The sequence below is a fragment of the Spinacia oleracea genome, chromosome 2 (genome assembly GCF_020520425.1).
Source record: "Spinacia oleracea cultivar Varoflay chromosome 2, BTI_SOV_V1, whole genome shotgun sequence".
NCBI classification, from domain to species: domain Eukaryota; kingdom Viridiplantae; phylum Streptophyta; class Magnoliopsida; order Caryophyllales; family Amaranthaceae; genus Spinacia; species Spinacia oleracea.
Window position 1 is genome coordinate 25285384 of NC_079488.1, and position 12443 is coordinate 25297826.

At 32.9% G+C, this 12443-nt stretch overlaps 1 pseudogene; it reads right to left on the minus strand.

Moving 5' to 3' along the window:
- Positions 1 to 9569: 9569 nt before the first annotated feature.
- On the minus strand, positions 9570 to 10512 carry LOC110781346 (inositol polyphosphate multikinase beta-like; annotated as a pseudogene).
- Positions 10513 to 12443: the final 1931 nt, after the last annotated feature.

Genomic DNA, 12443 nt, shown 5'->3' on the forward strand with positions numbered 1-12443 from the left:
GGTGGGCGACCAATGACTAATAGAGATTAGATTGCAAGTAGATTTTTTGGTTCTGTTTCTTGAATTATAGTGACTGTATGTCAGAATCTTTTGCATAGATACTTATTGGATCTTGTATCGGATTGACCATGAGAACACTTGAAGAGATTAAAGTCATGTCATAGGTACTTCTCATTAATGCTGATTAGAACCGTTCCTCATAACATGAGCGATTATGTCTGCTCGTTTGAGAATTAGTTCGCTTTGATGCTAGCTAAACGTCGCACCGTAAAAGGAGGCTATAAAAGCAGTTATTGGGCGTACTATGAATCAAAGTGAGTGTTCATAGATTGCAAGAATGGATTTTCCTCCTATCTTTGATAGGATATGGTGTTGTTGTGTAACAAGGCCTCTCGGAGAGTTAGATACTGTAAAATGCATGGCCGTGCTCAGAATGGTTAAGGCTTAACCTTCTGTAAAAGTTTAACAGTTGAGCTCTGTAATCCGGGAAACACTTCTGGACCTAATAAAGATGGCTAGGATCTTACCTTATGTTCAGTAAATAACACTAAGCGACAAAGGAATGTGAATGCACACTTGTCTGAATAACAAGTGGGAGACTGAAGGAAATATGTCCTTCACCCAAGGTGCATTTAGTCTAATACCAAGGTTCAGATTAATTGCGAACAATTAATTCAGTGAGATCAAGTGATCGGAACAGCTATCTGGAGCAATGCTTCCGATCAGTGAGTTCTAATGAATATTAAGCTCACAACTTACTCTTGACTGAACCTACAAGGTCACACCAATGGCACGTAACAGATCACCGGATTAAATGAATCGGAAATTCATTTAATAGCTTTTCAGGGATTAGTTTTGGAAAACGTATTATACGATACGACCTTGCACCGAAATCGTATATCATATCGCGAATATTCGTAAGCTGGGCGAAACGAATAAATCGTATCGTACGACGGTGATTCGTCGTATACGATACGATAAATAATAGCCGTAAGGTATTAGTCGCGAATACGAGGAGCATCGGAGCTGTCGGCCCGTCGAGCCAAGCGCGCAAGGCCCAACGAGCCAGCGAGCTCGCGAGCAAAGCGAGCAGGCCAGCCCGTGGCGTGGCACAAGCGCGCAGCAACACAAGCAACGCAGCAGCGAGCATACTAGGCCCACGGCCCAACTGCTCGGCTGTGCGCGTTGTGGGCTTCGACCTGCAGCGTGTTGGCTGTGCGCGGGTCCGTGTGGTCGTGTGTGCAAGTGTGGCCGGTCAAGGCCTTGTCTTGGCCGGTTACACAATATAATATTAAGTTATTATATTTTTGCACACACCCCTAAGAACACACAAGTTTCCAAACCCTAAACCTAATTCAGAAATTACGTTCTTCAGTTTTCTCTCTCTGAGAAAGCTGTTCTTCCCAAAATCAAAAACTCTTGATTGATTATCTAAGCTACGGTTATCATGACGGATCTGATCGTGTCGGTGGACCAAGTAGAGGAACGACAAGTGGAGTTCTAATTTTGTGTTCGTTGACAGATTACTAGGGAAAATACGCTTCGAATGTAAGTATGCTTAATCTGTATACATGTTTCCTGACTTTGGAGATTTTTTCCGCACATGTTATTATGTTTAAATGTATTCCCCAACAGTTACAACCAATAAGAATGACCCTGTATGTGGTGTGTACATAGATGTACAATGGCGGCAAAGGTGAATGCAAAAAGCATAATTTCCCCAAAGGCACAAGTTGCGGTTATGTTGGAATGGGTATTGTGGCACTGGATACGCATAGTGTGGCGATGTCGAGGAAGTCGATATAGAGTACAATTTTTTTTTTTAAGTTGAAGTAGAAGAAATTTAAGTTTTAAATGTTAATACTATATTTTTTTCCTGGGTGTTCGATGACTAAAACAAAATATTTTGGCGTTGGTGATTGATGAAAAACAGGGAACAACGTCTTTTAATAAGAGCATGGATTTTGAAGACGAAAATTCCTAATAGAGTAATCTTCAATATTAACGAAATATGTATATTGGGTGGAATTTTTTGTAAATATGTTGAAAATAATATACAGTCTAAGATATATAATTGCTATTTTAAAATGAATAAAAATAAAAGAAATAATTTGATTATAGAAAAGACTGTATATTTAATATTTAATATTTAATATATAGACTGTATATTTTGGCAATTTAGTTACGAAAATGCCACCCAATATACTTCGCTCGTTAATATTGAAGATTAACTGACAAATCTCTTTAATGATTATACTAGTTTGTGCTCGTGCTATTGCACGGGTACCTATTAAAAGTATAAATCTCCTAAACGACGTTTTTAATTACTCCGTACAATATTATTGTGTGGCAATACTAAAATGTATCTAAATATTGCATGTGTCTTAAGAAAAACATAATAACGAAGTAAGAAGCCAAAAAATATCCAAAATTAAGTTATAGATCGGTCTTAAACATTTTAAACTGATTGTGGACTTTAATTTTGTTGACATTCTCTTGTAAATAACGAAATTCCTCTACCATTTCACTTGAAAAATTGCAGCGAACCTTTTTTCTTCTTGCGCTGTTTGCGAAGCACGTAAGATAAAAGTGAATGAATTCATAAGACGTTCACTTAAATATTTCCTCAAAATATTGTCTCCGGATTCCTGATTACAAATTAAATTAAATTTCATGGTTAGACGTGTCCAAATCTATATAGCTCAACAGAGTGTATACTTACATACACGCGGGAATGATTTTTTTTATAAGTGGTTACTTTTATGAGTTACATTGGCGGTGGAACTTGGTAAACCATGCATTGTGCTTGTTTCTGCTTGTCCGTCTTCATTAGTTGTCCCAACAGGATGATTTATTAGGAGAAAATTCTCCTAAGATCGGGAAAATCAAGAGTGATCAAAATTCAAGACGAAAATTTTTTATATATAGAAGAAAGTTGATTCTAAAACAACTATCCCCATCCACGTTTTGTCCAGCTTCAACTTCATCGTGTGTATGTTGATGTCTGTTTGGACGTTCTAATTGAATCATTTCTACTCTAAATTCTCGTGCTTTTTTCTCCAATGAGAGACGATGACGTGTGAATGTCACGTTGTTACGATCTAAAGTTCTTTAAACAATAATCTCCATCTAATTGCTAATCTTGCTATATTTTGTTGCAACCAAGTTTTGTATCGATTTTCATTTGTTATCTATATCCATACTAATCAACAAAAAGACAAATCTTTATCATTTTTTTTAATGTTACTTCGAATATTATTATAATTCCATCATTTTAAAGTTTAGTTGGTTATAATATTAATTATCATGCTTTAGTTAGTTAGGCACTACTTAGACACTAAAATTTGTACTACTTAATTAGTTAGGCACTAAACTTTACAGATCCTCCGCCCTTTTTGTTCTTTACGTATTCTATTTCGGGTGTCCTATTTTGATCTTTATATCGAAAATATTTCCTTTTATATTATCACATAAATGTCTTTAATATTCTATCAAAATTTGTGCCCACAATTATTTAACCAATTAAATTTATTGGAGCATTTAGTTTCTCACAATTTTTCATTGAGGCGTTAAATATTTTTCATTTACCCAATGTCAGTTTTTTTTTATAAAAGTAAAAGAATTATAAATAAAGGTATTTTTTCTTGTTTAAATAAAAAATAGAGGAATCTCAATGCACATTAATTAATCGTTAAATTGCGTGCATAATATCAAACGTAAAGAACAAAAGGTACGGAGGGAGCATACTGAATTCATCGTTAATTAGTCGTTAAATTGCATGCATAATATCAAACGTAAAGAACAAAAGGTACAGAGGAAGTTAGTTAGGCACTACTTTAGGATTCAGTGGGCTTAGCAATACTGAATTCAGTGGTTAGTATACGCAAGACACCAATTGTCAGTGCCATTTAACCAGGAAAAAAAATGCGATATTTATCCACCACTTATGAGTACTTTGTAAATAGTTGTATACCACCCCAAAATCCATTCTCACTCTGGTTATTAATGATAATATTAATTCTGTCTATAATTTGACATCCCAATTAATTTGTGCATTAAATTTTGTGTTGATTTGTCAACTTTTTTTTTCAATTGTCTTAATTTCCTTAAATAACTTTGCATGTAAGATGAGGATTGAGGTTTTGAAGCCCTTATATTACTCATCACTCTCCTTTAATAATATAGATTTGTGTACATTTAGGATATTATTCCTTTACTTAGTGTACATAAATCATTTAATGCATATATATATATATATATATATGTACGGACAATGAGAAGAACCTTATAATGAGAAGAATGAGAAAGATTAAGGACCGTTAGATTGCAGATATATGTACGGACAAGATTAAATAGGAGAAAACAAATTATTTTTATCCCGCACACCTGCTTTCCTTTTGGGTTTCTTCCTAAACTCAATTACCTTCTTATCCCCTTTCTCTCTCCTCTTCGCCCACCCTCCATTAACGGGTCTACTAATATCTAAGAATTCAACCTCTGTGTTGCCGATTTTGCAATTGAATGATTAATGTTATTTTTTTTTCCTCTTGATTTACATATGGTAATCAGTCCAGGTTGTAAATTAGACCAATTTCTTTTTAAGATTATTATTAGCTCATTCTTTTTGGTTGAATTTGATATATCATGGTTTGATTAATTAAACTCTTCGAAGCAAAAAAATGTGGATCTTGATTGAACTAGAATCTTGTTAACAGATGGTTGTGTATAATTATCGAGCTCATCTCAACCTGTTGTCGGATTAAATTGGCTCGGCCATTGTTGGATTGAGAGGTTCTTCTTTCTCTCTCCTCTGTGTTGTGTGAAGATTAGTGGGATGGGTAAAATACTAGCCTTATGGAATGAGTCAAGTCATCAAATGCTTACCCCAGCTACAACTATCGTTAATTTTACAATTTCAAAGTTGGAAATTTCTTGTTCAATTACTTTCAAAATACATTTAATCTTTTGTACCTGAATTTTAAGACTGGGCTTCGTGAATTAGTATTAATAGTTTATATTTTATGCTTAATTTTAGTTGCTTTTGAGTTTAATTGTGCTCACTCCTTATTGCTGACCAAATGGTGAGATTTGCATAGAACAATATTAAAGTTTTTATTTTAAATTTTTGCTCATTGTGTCTAATTGAGCAAATATTATAGTTTTGATTTAAAATTTTTGCTCATTGTGTCTAAATAAACAAATATTAAAGTTCGGATTTTAAAGTTTTTGCTCATTGTGTCTAAATGAGCAAATATTAAATTCCGAACTTTAAACTTTTTCTTATTGTGTCTAAATGAGAAAATATTATAGTTTCTATTTAATTTTTTTGCTCATTGTGTCTAAATGAGAAAATATTAAAATTCAGATTTTAAACATTTGCTCATTGTGTCTAAATGAGCGAATATGAAAATTCGGACTTTAACTTTTGCTCATCGTGTCTAAATGAGCAAATATTAATGTTCGAATTTTAAACATTTTCTCATTGTTTATAAATGAGCAAATATTAAAGTTCGGATTTTAAACATTTGCTCATTGTTTCTAAATGAGCAAATATTAAAATCCGAACTTTTGCTCATTGTGTCTAAATGAGCGAATATTATGGTTTCGATTTTAATTTTTTGCTAATTGTGTCTAAATGAACAAATATTATAGTTTCGATTTGAAATTTTTTATCATTGTGTCTAAATGAGCAAATATTAAAGTTTGGATTTTAAACATTTGCTCATTGTGTCTAAATGAGCAAATATTAAAATCCAGACTTTAAATTTTTGCTCATCGTGTCTAAATGAGAAAATATTAAAGTTCGAATTTTAAACATTTTCTCATTGTTTTAAAATGAGAAAATATTAAAGTTCGGATTTAAAACATAATATGAATAATATGAATTTCAAACATAAATTTACTCATTTATAATATGAATAATATGAATTTCAAACATAAATTTACTCATTTGTGCAAATAAGCAAAATAAATTTACTCATTTGTGTAAATGAGCAAAGTAAATTTACTCATTTGTGTAAATGAGAAAAATAAATTTACTCATTTGTGAAAATGAGCAAAATATTTTCCCCTGGTCGGGTGTACTACTTTGGGATGTCCTCGAATTGTTGTCCTGTTTCCTAAAATAAAATTATACCTTGTGATTAGATTTTCAAACGTACCACTTACTCATTTGTGCAAATGAGCAAAATAAATTTACACATTTGTCAGGTAACTACCATAAAAAATAAAAAAATAAAATAAAACACTGCTCATTTTGTGAAAATGAGCAACAAAAAATTCAAATGAGCAAAAAAAAAAATGAAATGAGCAAAAAAAATTCCAATGAGCAAAAAAAATTCAAATGAGCAAAAAAGTTCTTATTTTAAACTTTTGCTCATGTGTCTAAACGAGCAAAACTTTAAAACCGAAACTATAAGTTTTGCTCATTGTGCCTAAATTAGCAAATATTATAGTTTTGATTTTAAAATTTTGCTCATTCTGTCTAAATGAGCAAATATTATAGTTTTGATTTTAAAATTTTGCTCGTTGTGTCTAAATGAGCAAATTTGAAATTCGAATTTTAAAGTTTTGCTCATTGTGTCTAAATGAGCGAATATTTTTGCTCGTTGTGTCTAAATGAGCGAATATTTTTGCTCATTTTAAAATTTTAATTTTTTGCTCATTGTGTCAACGACTAACATAGTATCCAAATTTTAAAGTTCTTGTTTTGAAATTTTTCTCATTGTGTCTAAATCAGCAAAAAATTAAATCGAAACTATAATTTTTGCTCATTGTGTTTAAATGAACAAATATTATACTTTTGATTTTAAATTTTTGCTCATTGTGTCTAAATGAGCAAATATTAAAATCTGAACTTTAAACGTTTGCTCGTGGTGTCTAAATGAGCAAATATTAAAATCCGAACTTTAAACTTTTGCTCATTGTGTCTAAATGATCAAATATTATAGTTCGATTTTAAATTTTTGCTCATTGGATCTAAATGAGCAAATATTATAGTTTCGATTTTAAATTTTTGCTCATTGGGTCTAAATGAGCAAATATTAAAGTTCGGATTTTAAACTTTTGCTCATTGTGTCTAAACTATAAAAAAAAATGAGCAATTTTTTTGAATGTAAAGTAATGTGAGATTTTAAAATATTTGCTCATTTAGACACAATGAGCAAAAGTTTTCAATATTAACAAATCCGTACTTTAAAATTTTAAAATGAACAAAAATATTCGTTCATTTGTGTAAATTATAAAAAATGAGCAAACATATTTGCTCTTTTGTGTAAATTATAAAAAATGAGCAAATTTTTTGAATGTTAAGTAATCTGAGATTTTAAAACATTTGCTCATTTAGACACAATGAGCAAGAGTTTTGAATAGTAACAAATTCGAACTTTAAATTATAAAAAACGAGCAAAAATAATTGCTCATTTTGTATGAACATATAAAAAATGAGCAAATGCTCATTTAGACGCAATGAGCAAAAGTTTTGAACATTAACAAATTTTAACTTCATAATAGCTTAAAACGAACATGAACTATAAGAACTTAATAGTTAATATTGAAAAATATTTGCTCATTTAGGCACGATGAGCAAAAGTTTTCAATATTAACAAATCCGAACTTTAAAATTTTAAAAATGACCAAAAGTATTTGCTCATTTGCGTAAACTATAAAAAATGAGCAAATTTATTTTCTTATTTAGAGACGATGAGCAAAAGTTTTCAATATTAACACATTCGAACTTAAAAATTTTAAAATGAGCAAAAATATTTGCTCATTTGTGTACACTATATAAAATGAGTAAATTTATTTGCTCATTTTGACACGATGAGCAAAAGTTTTCAATATTAACAAATCTGAACTTTAAAATTTTAAAAATGAGCAAAAGTAGTTGCTCATTTGTGTAAACTATAAAAAATGAGCAAATTTATTTACTCATTTAGACACGATGAGCAAAAGTTTTCAATATTAACAAATTCGAATTTTAAAATTTTAAAAATGAGCAAAAGTATTTGCTCATTTGTGTAAACTGTAAAAAATGAGCAAATTTATTTGCTCATTTAGACACGATGAGCAAAAGTTTTCAATATTAACAAATCTGAACTTTAAAATATTAAAAATGAGCAAAAGTATTTGCTCATTGTGTAAACTACAAAAAATGAGCAAATTTTTGCAACTAAAGAAATAGTCAAATAAAACTATTAAAAGTAAGACTAAAGACCCGGCTCAAAATGATGAGAACAAAAAGTAAAGATTGACCTACGTGGGATTCGAACCCACATCTTTTGTGCATTTGCACAATGCTCTACCTATTGAGCTAGTAGGCTAGTGTTTTTAAATAGAATAAAATGAGCAAAATAAATTTACGATTTTTTTTGCTCATTTGATTAGATGAGCAGAAACTAAATAGTCAGAACAAGCTCTCTGCTTGACAGCTTAGAGAACTGCACATCTCTTTAGCAGTTTCATGCTGATTACTATTTATTGTATGGTGATCTTCTGAGCTTTATCAATACCATAGCTTCATTAGAGCAGCTCTGAATCTCTGCTAATAATTTCTCTGGACAGATAAGTGAGGAAGTCATTCAGAACTATAATCTTAGAATCTTATTGATTTCTAACAACCACTTTTCCGGCCCTTTTCCTGATGTTCTAGGCAACCTTACAAAAACATGATTCCGTTCAGTATAGGTATCCCTCCATATGTGGTTAAAATCACGATAGGTATCCCTACTTCTGTGCTCATGATCAGGACAGATATCTCTACTTTTCCTGATGTTCTTGGCCTGTCACTAACTATGTCATCCTAATAAGGTTACACTCACCCTTAGATGCTATAGTTTCCAGGATATTAAAGCACCCAAACTTCACAACACAAATGTTGAGAAACCTTTAAAATCCATATTTACTACTGTAACCAAATTCTGAAAATTGAATTAAGCTTCTCTTGTAGGAGTTTATAAGGGTGAAGTTGGTAAAACAACGTTATTCTAAGCGCAAAAGGTACATAATTTACCAGAAAACAAAAGGAAATTGCCAACAAAAGCACGAGAATGATAGAACTCGAAACAATCTCATCTAGATATTATTGTAACTTGGAAACCCCCTACTACAAATGTAATGTAACTTAGTAATTCAAAAAAATAATATAAAGTCTATACTATGGTGGCAATCAGATTTCACTTTGTTAAATCTCATAGGAAAAGTATTGCATACAACTACAACTAGGCAGTGAATACCTTTTAAAAAGAGTCACCCCATATCCTATTAAAAATTAGCTATCCACATAACCCCAAACAAAGAAGTCACAACAGCATATATCAAAGTAAAACAATGCAAAGAAGCCAGGAACTTACCTGGGTTAACAAAGAAGTGAAGCTAAGAATCAAGAACTCCAAAATGATCATCTGTGATGACTGATGAGGACATTAAACACCCCAGCAAGAATAGGAACAAAACAAACACATCTCCAAAATTGTAACATAAGCTAGATATATAAGTGCAGTTTCCCGCTTTTCATTCACGAAAAGCATTAGGAACCTAAGCATCGTTAAGGCAGCGGGACCATACAAACGTTAGGGTTTGGTGGAGTGTGTTGCAGGTGAGTCTGAAATAAATTTGATTAAGGAGCAAAGACCACCCAAGAAATTATGATCAATAACATGGTTGCCAGCAAAAAATTGTGCGAAATCAATAAGCTTAATCATAGAATGAGGATTTCCACCTTTCTTTTCCGACTCACCATCATATATTAACAGGATTGAGCAAGAATAGAAGTGATAATCTTTTGACCTCAAACCATGACTTTAGCTCCAGCAACTGTCGGAAAATTCCAGACAGACCACCATAATCACGTCCAAGAGCAGAATCAGGATTGCAAACTGATTGGTTGGAAGAAATGAGCTTCCTGAAAACTGATCTGACATCATCTACTGTGAACTTCTGAATTTGCTTCCTGTCAGGCTTCCGGTAACCAGAATTTTCACCTTGGTATATCTGCAGGCCAGATATCCTAAACCCAAAGAAACACCGGTTGTTCCTCTATCTTTTCTGAGGCAATTGGTAACATAGTCTTCAGATGCTTGAGGATACCATGTTCTGGATCCAATCTTGATGTCGACGATGCATGGTTTTACATAGTTTGAGACAACATCTTGCAGAACAAGATGAGGACGCAGTCCAGATCCATCAGTGTGCATCCCCTCAAAAACTTCCGGCTTCAGAGACACTGCCAACAACCAAGGGACACAAATTAAAAAAAAAATCTTCAGATGACTATCAGTCAATCAGCTCCATTAAAAGACATTTTATAGAAGAAGCATAGCTGCAGCAGATATACCCTTGTTATTCTTAATTGTAAAGTATGGTGAGGATCCGGAGAGGACTTGAACCAATGTGAAGTCCCTATTACCCACAGCTACATGTGCAGGCGTATAAATCATAATTGATGATCGGCATATCAAGTGTTGGATGCCTTAGTTTCAGATTGTAGAACACAGTTGAGGCTGCATTACCCATTATCATACCTGAAGATTAAACAGAATCACTCTAACATCATATTCAACTTCTACAATATCGCGTACCTTATTATCGAACAAGAAAATATCAGCAACCACAAAACACTGGAAATACAGACTTTTAGTAAATAGAAGAATCCAACTTATATTCCATCATGTAGGAAGGATCAAAGTTCATAGGAATTTGACCAAGATTCCTTGTAACATTTCCACAGTTGTCGGCGTACTCCTAGGATTTATGGAAGGCAATATAATAAGGTTAAAACCTTACATTTTGATATAACAGTTGCTGTTTGAAATCAGAACTCTGAAAAGGAAGTATCCCCATCATTCGAACAAATAAACATAAACCTAACAGGCATATCCTTCTATAATATTTTCAGCTACAACACAATGAGCAGAAGCAGGACATGAAAGCATTATAAAAGTATTTGCTCATCCATGTCAACAATCCAAAATTAGCAAACATTTGAGGAGCTTCAATTTAATCAATTTAACCAATTTAACTAAACAACACTGTAGTTATTAACACAAATCACAGGAAATAACTATCAAAAGCCTACTCAATTGCAACAAATTTCGACAGGAACTACAATTCACAGGAAATAACCCCAACATTTCTCTGGCATTTTCACTGAATGCAAGTAACCTATAACGCGATTCATAATCATACAGACCTAAAAAAAACTTTAAATTACTATCCAATTCGAGTTAATTATAATAATTCAAACACACTACGAACATCACAACACCTACTTAATTGCACCAAAATTCGACAGAAAATTAAATATAATTCGACCTAAGTTCACTCATTATCTACAATTTGAAGAATCAATTAGAGAAAGATAGAAAACAACTGAACCAATAAATCATGAGTGAACATTAAATCTCAACAAAATTGCAATGAAACTCAAAATAAACCTACAGTTTACATAAATCAGAAAAGAATCACTCACCAATTGCAATAGAGGAGACGACGCATAGACGATGGAAGCATAGAGACGGTGGCGGCGCGGTGGTTGCAGCAGACGAGGGCGCGGCGGCGGAGACGAGAGAGAATCACGAAGGGAGAGTGAAAATAGAGGAGAGAGAATAAAGAGCTCCTGAGAGAACTCGCGAGGAGAGAAAAAAGGAAGCAGAACTCGGGTCAGGAGAGAGAAATATTTGAAATTGGGTCGATTTTTTTTTTGCAATATTTACAATTATGCCATTACTAACGCGATAGGTAAACGTTTTTCAGCGGTTAGATCTGATCACAATGAACGCACGATATTGCTTCTTATTCTTCTCGTTTTAAGTTCCTTTCTCATTTATATATATATATATACTAGACTTTAGCCCGTGCGATGCACGGTTTCTATTAAATTGTTACGTTAAAATAAAACTCCTACATATATATTGTTGTGGGGTTTTTCCGGTGAGATACCTTGGAGGTTTCTTGGTAACTTTTAAAGATTAAACAAGATCGTATTTTTATAGAGAGAGAAAGTAGTGAGAAGGCAGAGCAGCAATTGCTCTGGAATGTATTGATTGTGACCCCTTTTTCTAGGGAAGTGGGAATATTTATAGTACTAGGTTTTTATGGGAATGACCTAATATTCCCCTTACATGATTGGCTGGGGAATGGGAGAAGGACACGTGTCCTTTCTCCTTACAATTCTCTGATCCCTTGTAGCAATAGTGGGCTATTTGGGCCTATTGTGCTTAGTCATTCACTTAGGATACACACTAATTAAGCCCTTTTCCAGGTATAGGTTTTATACGTACATTTATACATACTTAAATACATACATTGTAGATACCTAGATTAATACTCATGCCCCGGAGTAGACTTTGCATGATTTCTGCTTAGGGGGCGCAATACGTGCCAGGTGTCACATCCTCATTGGCGCACGTAGGCATGGTAATTTTGCCCACAACATTTGCCCCTCA